Raw genomic sequence first — 8,396 nt, 5'->3', positions numbered from 1 at the left:
CAACTGGTGAGGCAGAACACAAAAGCCAATCATGGTGCTCCTATGAATAGTTTACTAAACTCATCCCAAGCACAGTTAGTCATGAAAAAAGACTCTTTAGCTCTAACTTTGCATATTGTGGGAGGGATAGTAGGTGGAGGAAGTTACAAATTGTGGAACCTGCAGGGTTTGAGCCACCCTGTGTCCAGAATCACCCCCTTAACCCAAATCCCACTTCCAGTTTCATGCTGAGTATTCAGTCTTATTTTTCAGACTCTTGCAGCCCCCTGCTTCCCATTGTGTTGTCAGGTCCAGAATAAGTAGGACAAAAAGGGTGACCTGGAGGACTAATTATCAACCTTTGCACTGACTTTCTCTTAACTTTGAAGACTACAGAGAAAGGAGAAAACTTAAAAAATATATAAGCCAAAACAAAACCACTGCAGAAGAAAATAAAAACAAACATTCCCTTGAAAGTTAAGGCCTTGAATTTCATGAAGTCTTTTATTCCTGTTATTTACTCTTATTAATTGGACTGAAGTATCTGGTTTCCAAAGCTCTTACCTACAACCAGGGCTCCTCCTCTGATACACCTGTGTAACTCTACACCAGGCTTCAAAGGTGGAGAGTGACCCAGAGAGCTCCCCTTTGTTCTCCATTTTCACTTTCTATTATGTAGCCTGAGGCACTGAACTAACTAATCAGCTTGATTTACAACCTGAAACCACTCCAACTTCTCTGTATCTATTCCTAGCATTTACATAACACCAGTCCTCAAAGGTGTTTACAGCACACTATACACCATCTACCAGTTTATTTGTCCTCACAACAGTAGGGGCTTTACATTTCTTTTGTTTTAAATTCCTAATTCATAGAAAGGAAAAGCCTGGGAAAGCAAGTTCAGGCCAGTAGTTGGAGATTATATGACTGGAGTTAATAAGAGTCTGGACAGGACCAGAAGTCAAAAGTTCTAGTACTTAATATAAAGATTCTTTCATCATCCTCATCAGAAAAAAATATTTTTTTTTTCTTGATTTGTTTTTGTTACAGATGTTCCCCCCATCCCCATTGACACCCTCCTTCCCATCCCTACCTTTGTTGTCTATGTCCACTGGTCATGCATACCTGCGTATAAGTTCTGTGGTTTATCTCTCCCCCACTGAAAAACCCCTCTTCTGAGGTTAGTCAGTCTGTACCGCACCTCTATGTCTCTGGGTCAATTTTGTTCATCAGTTTGTTTAGTTCATTATATTCCACAAATAAGTGAGATTGTGTGATATTTGTCTTTCTCTGCTTGGCTTGTTTCCCTTAGCATAATACTCTCCAGGTCCCTCCATGTCATCACAAATGATGAGATCTTTCTTTCTTACAGCTGCATAGTATTCCACAGTGTACATGTACCACAGCTTTTTTATTCACTCATCTACTGATGGACACATAGGTTGTTTCCAGATCTTAGGTATTGTAAACAGTGCTGTTATGAACATGGGGATACATATATTCTTTCTGATTGGTGTTTCAGGCTTCTTAGGGTATATTTCTAGAAGTGGGGTCACTGGGTCAAATGGCAATTCAATTTTTAACTATTTGAGGTAACACCATAGTGTTTTCCATAGTGGCTGCACCAGTCTGCATTCCCACCAGCAGTGTATTAGAGTCCCCTTTTCTCCACACCCTCATCAACACTTGTTGTTTGATGATTTGTTGATGGCAGCCATTCTGACAGGTGTGAGGTGATACCTCATTGTTGTTTTAATTTGCATCTCTCTGATGATAAGTGATGTTAAGCATTTTTTTATATGTCTCTTGGCCATTTGTATGTCCTGTTTGGAGAGGTGTCTATTTAGGTCCTCCGCCCATTTTTTAATTGGGTTCTTTGTCTTCCTTTTGTTGAGTTGTATGAGCACTCTATATATTTTGGAAATTAACCTCTTATCTGATGCATCTTTGGCAATTATGGTCTCCCATATAGTGGGTTCCCTTTCCATTTTGATGGTTGTTTCTGTTGCACTGCAGAAGCTTTTTAGTTTGATGTAGTCCCATGTGTTCATTTTTTTCCTTTGTTTCTCTTTCCATTTTGATGGTTGTTTCTGTTGCACTGCAGAAGCTTTTTAGTTTGATGTAGTCCCATGTGTTCATTTTTTTCCTTTGTTTCTCTTAGGTGTTGTGTCAGTGAAAATTCTGCTGTGAATGATATCTGAAATTTTGTTGCCTGCATTTTCCTCTAGAATTTTTATAGATTCATGAGTTATATTTAAGTCTTTTATCCATTTTGAGTTTATTCTTGTGTATGGTTTAAGTTGGTGGTCTAGCTTCATTTTTTTTCATGTAGCTGTCCAATCTTCCCAACACCATTTATTAAAGAGGCTGTCTTTACTCCACTGTATGCTCTTGCCACCTTTGTCAAATATTAATTGAGCATAATGTCTTATGTCCATTTCTGAGTTCTCTGTTCTGTTCCATTGATCTGCCTGGTTCTTGTACTAGTACCAGGCTGTTTTGATTACAGTGGCTTTGTAGTATAACCTGATATCTGGTAATGTGATCTCTCCTAATTTGTTCTTCATTTTCAAGATTGCTCTGGCTATTTGGGGTCTTTTTTTGGTTCCATTTTCATTTTTGGAGTGTTTGTTCTAGTTCTGTGAAATATGTCATTGGTGTTTTGATGGGGATTGCACTGAATCCATAGATTGCTTTGGGTTGTACAGACATTTTAATGATATTAATTCTTCCAATCCATGAACAAGGCATGTGCTTCCGCTTTTTTATATCTTCTTCTATTTCTTTTTTCAATGTCCTGTAGTTTTCTGCAAATAGGTCCTTTACTTCTTTGGTTAAGTTTATTCCTAGGGATCTTAATATTTTTGCCATGATGGTAAATGGGGTTGTTTTTTCAGTTTCTCTTTCTGAGTGTTCATCATTGGTGTATAAGAATGCCATCAATTTTTTATGTTAATTTTGTATTCTGCTACTTTGCCAAATTCATTTAAGTCTAGTAGATTTTTGATGGAGTCTTTATGTTTTTCTATATACAATATCATGTCATCTGCAAATAATGAAAGTTTCACTTCCTCCTTTCCAATTTGGATCCCTTTTATTTTTTCTTTATGTCTGATTGCTGTGGCTAAGACTTTCAGTACTATGTTAAATAAGTGTGGCAAAAGTGGGCATCCCTGTCTTGTTCCCATTCTTAAGGGGAATGCTTTTAGTTTTTGCCTATTGAGTAAAATGTTGGCTGTAGGTCTTTCATATATGACCTTTATTATGTTGAGATATAATCCCTCTATTCCCACATTGCTGAGCATTTTTATTAGAAATGGGTGCTGGATTTTGTTGAATGCTTTTTCATCATCTATTGATACGATAATATGGTTTTTACCTTTCATTTTGCTTATGTGAGATATCACATTTATTGTTTTGCGAATATTGTACCATCCTTGCATGCCTGGCATGAATCCCACTTGGTCATGATAAACAATTATTTTGATGTATTGCTGGATCTGATTTGCTAATATTTTTGTTAAGGATTTTGGCATCTGTGTTCATCAGGGATATTGGCCTGTAGTTTTCTTTCTTTGTAGGGTCTTTATCCGGTTTTGAAATTTGGATTATTCTGCCCTCATGAAATGAGTTGGGAAGTGTTCCGTCTTCTTGGATTTTTTGGAATAGTTTGAGGAGAATGGTATTAGATCTTTTTTAAATGTTCAGTAAAACTCCTCCATAAAGTCTTCTGGGCCTGGGCTTTTGTTTGCTGGGAGTTTCTTAATTACATCTTCAATTTCCTTTGTTGTTATTGGTCTGTTTAAATTTTCTATCTCTTCCTGGTTCAGTTTTGGGAGGCTGTGTGTTTCTAGTAATTTGTCCATTTCTCCTATATTGTTCAATTTTTTAGCGTATAATTGTTCATAGTATGTTTCGATGATCCTTTTTATTTCTGTAGTGTTAGTTGTTACTTCTCTTTTGTTTCTGATTTTATTTGCTTTCTGTCTTTTTGTTTCTCGGTGAGTCTGGCTAAGGGTCCATCTTGTGTATCTTTACAAAGAAGGAGCTTTTTGTTTCATTGATCTTTTGAATTGTTTTTTTTTTAGTTTCTATGTCATTTATTTCTGCTCTGACCTTTACTATTTCCTTCCTCCTACTAGCTCTGGGTTTTTCTTTCTGTTTACTTTCTATTTCTTTAAGTTGTAGGGTTAGAAAGGAATTTTTCTTGTTTCTTGAGGTAGGCCTGTAGTGCTATGAACTTCTCTCTCAGGAGTGCTTTCACTGTATCCCATAGATTTTATGTTGTTGTGTGTTCGTTTTCATTGGTTTCCAGGAAGTTTATACTTTCTTCTTTGATCTCATTAGTAACCCATTCGTTGTTTAATAACATGCTATTTAGCTTCCAAGTTTTTAAATTTTTTTTTTGTCTTTTTATTGTAATTGAGTTCTAGTTTCATATATTGTGATCTGAGAAGATGCTTGATATGATTTCAATTTTCTTGAATTTGTAGAGACTTGCTCTGTTTCCTAACATGTGGTCAATTTTGAGACTGACCCATGTGCACTTGAGAAGAATGTATATTCTGCAGCTTTGGGATGAAATGTTCTGTAAATATCAATGAAGTCCAACTGATCTAGTTCATCTTGTAAGGACTCTATGTCCTTGTTAATTTTTTTGTCTAGAAGATCTATCCAGTGGTGCCAGTGGCATATTAAAGTCAACCACTATGATCATGTTGCTATTGATCTCTCCCTTGAAGTCCTCCAGAAGTTTTTAAATATATTTTGGTGCTCAAGTATTTGTTGCATACATGTTTACTAGGGTTATAACCTCTTGTTGGATTGATCCTTTTAATATTATGTAGTGATCTTAGTCTTTTATTATGGTCCTTGTTTTGAAGTCTATCTTGTCAGAAATGAGCATTGCTACACCAACTTTTTTTCCATTTCCATTTGCTTGGAAAATTTTTTCCCATCCCTTCACTTTCATCCTGTATGAGTCTTTTGTTGTGAGGTGGGTCTCTTGTAGACAGCATATATATGGGTCATGTTTTCTTATCCAATCAGCTACCCTATGTCTTTTGACTGGAGCATTTAAGCCACTTACATTTAAGGCAATTATTGATAGATAGTTATTAGTTACCATTTTAATTTTATGCCTGTGCCCCCCCCCCCCCCACTTCTTCTTTTTACAAAAGTCCCTTCAGCATTTCTTGCAGTGCTGCTTTGGTGGTGGTAAATTCCTTTAGCTTTTTTTTTTAAATCCATGAAGCTCTTTATTTCTCCTTCAATTTTGAATGATAGCCTTGCTGGATAGAGTAGTCTTGAATTTAGGCCCTTGCCTTGCATTACTTTGTACACTTCATGACACTCCCTTCTGGCCTGCAGCATTTCTATTGAGAAATCCGCTGACAGTCTAATGGGAGCTTTCTTGTAGGCAACATTCTGTCTTTCTCTTAAATCCTTTAAGATTCTTTCTTTGTCTTTAATGTTTGCCATTTTTATTATAATGTGTCTGGCTGTGAGTCTTTTTGGGTTCATCTTGCTTGGGACTCTCTGTTTTTCCTGGACTTGTGTGACTTTTTCCTTCACCAGTTTAGGGAAGTTTTCTGTCATTATTTCTTCAAACAGGTTCTTTATTCCATTCTCTGATCTTTCCCCTTCCAGTATCCCTATAATGCAAATGTTATTACATTTTGTATTGTTCCACAGCTCCTTAAACTCTCCTCTTACTTAAAAAAAAAAAAAATTTTTTTTCATTTGCTGCTCTATTTGGGTGTTTTTCTCTACCTTGTCTTCTAAGTTGCTGATTCAGTCTCCAGCTTCTTCTAATCTATTATTGAACCCTTCCAAGGTATTTTTTGTAACAGCTATGTCATTCTTTATTTCCTCTTGATTTTTATGCATAGCTTCTACCTCTTTTTTAAGCTGAAGTAGTTCCTAGTGAGCTCTTCATAATTCTTATTAAGTTGCTTGTAGTTCTCACCAAATTGTTTGAGCACCCTTAAAATCATTGCTTTGAATTCTTTATCTGACAAGTTGCTGTTTTCCATTTCCTGTAGTTCTTTTTCTGGTGATTCCTCTTTTTCTTTCATTTGGGTGTTGTTTTTTTGTCTCCCCATTTTAGCTATCTGGTAGCTCTAGACCTGGTGAGAGATGTTTGAATGTGTAGGCAGCTCACTGTATATAAAATAAGGCTACTGTGTCTCCCAGACTGTTTTGTTGCATGTCGCCTCTTGCCTGCTGTGGATCCTGGAGGATTGACTACTGGGGGCTGGTACTGGTATATCCTGGTAGGTGCAGCTGCTGGATTACATGGGTCCCTCTGGAGCTGTGCTTCCAGCTTGTCGCTGGTGCCACCTGTAGCTGTATAGCTCAGGCCCTGCTGGAGCCGTGCTCCCTGCCCACACTGTGGGCAGCTGTATTGCATAGGCCTCACTGGAGCCCTGGCTCCCTGCTAATCTTGTGGGCAGCTGGGTTGTACAGGCCCTGTTGGAGCCCCTGCTTCCTGCTGATCCTGTGGGGACCTGGATCACAGTCACTTCCGGAGACCCGGCTCCATGCCGAGCTTGTGGGCAACTGGGTCGCACAGGCCTCTCTGATGCCCCAGCTCCCCACAGGTCCCACAGGCAGCTGGATCGCACTGGTCCTTCTCCAGCCCCGGCTCCCCACCACTCTTGTGGGCAGCTGTGTTGTCCAGGCCCCTGGGGAGCCCAGGTCCTGCTGCTGGCGGCTGGAGAGTGCAGCTGCCCAGTGGGGCTCAGATCCTGCTCAGCCTTTGCTGTAGTTTTGGGGGATGGGTCTCAGCGGCTGATCTGTGCTTTTGTTGCCTGGGAATGGATGTCTGCTCCCCAGCTTCTGTTGCTGAGAGTATAACTCGACTCTGATCAGGCTGCTACTGTGGGGGATGGTGCTGGGTTCCCGGCCACTTTTGGTTTCTGCAGCAGGCACCTTGACAGCTCCGCTACTGTGCGCTGTCTCTGTTGACACAGGGTATCCACTGGTCCAATGGTGCCGGGTGCACTGGTGAGCTCAGGTTGCTGGGCCCTAGCCGCTCCCACTGCCTCCTCCCAGGGAAGACCTGGGATCTTCCTGGGGTGCAGGGAGAAGAACCCTGAAGAGCCGCTTACCACAGTAGCCAGCTGCTCCCATCCACAGCACAGGAACCTTCTGCTCCACGTCTCTGCACTGCACGAGTTTGGTTGTCCACCTTCACGTCCACTCACACTCTCTCACACACTAGTTCACTCTCTCATGCACTCAACCTCCCTCCAGCACTGCCCACCACCATCTTGTATGCTAATCCAGAAAATATTTTGAAAGTAACACAAGTAATATGTGCATTCATTTAAATCTGGTATATAAGAAAATTATATATAAAGTATAACTTTTTTTTTTTTTTTTTTGGTACGTGCCCCTAGCAGAAACTGAACCCGGGACTTTCTGGTCTGCAGGCCGACGCTCCAACCGCTGAGCCAAACCGGCCAGGGCAAGCATAACTCTTCTTGACACCTTTTTGTCTTGACTTGTTCACCACCCCTCAAGGCACCTGCATGGTTGGGGGAGGAATCTTCCCAAATTGAGTATTGTTTTGTCATATATATCTATATTATCATACTGTACCCACCAGTCATTTCCATTGACATTGTGTTTCTGAGATCTATTTATACTTTAATAATGGATTCATGTTTGTGGCTATATAATACTCCATCGTACTCATGTGTCACTAATTTATTCCCCCCTTTTAAAAATATGTTTCTATTGATTTTGAGAGAGAGAGAGAGTAAGGGAGAGAGAGATAGAAACATCGATGTGAGAGAGAAACATCCATCGACTGTCTTCTGCACACCCCCTACTGAGGATCAAGCCTGCAACACTTCCATATGACCTGACTGGGAATCGAACCAGGACCTCTCAGTCCACAGGAGGATGCTGAATTCCACTGAGCCACATGAGCCAGGCTATTCATTCCCCTTTGGATGAACATTTAAATCATTTAAAATTTCTTGCTTTGGCAAACACTGCAACACTGAATGTCTTATACATTTCTCTTAGTGTGTATGTGGAAATTTTTCTCTAAGATTGAATCCTAGAAGAGGAAATGTTGGGTCACAAGTTATGTAATTTTCACTTTTAACAACTTCTGCTAAACTACCTTCCAAAAAGCCTTTCCAACTGATATACCCAAAATCAGTGTATTCATAACCTTGCAAAAATCCTTGTTTTTATTTAGACCTGTCCATGTATAATTTTCAAGTTAAACATGACTCTCAAATATGTTTCTACAAATATGGAGTGCACATGTATCAAAAATTTATTCAGCTCAATTAATTTCTCAATTAATTAATTGAGAAAATTTGTATGATGAAAAAGCTATTTCAAAGACTATTTAGGAAAATGTGTTAATATAATCCTTAACAAAATATTAAAAGAAG

This window comes from Molossus molossus, unplaced genomic scaffold, assembly GCF_014108415.1.
Source record: "Molossus molossus isolate mMolMol1 unplaced genomic scaffold, mMolMol1.p scaffold_m16_p_12, whole genome shotgun sequence".
NCBI lineage: Eukaryota > Metazoa > Chordata > Mammalia > Chiroptera > Molossidae > Molossus > Molossus molossus.
This window is presented reverse-complemented; position numbering follows the sequence as displayed.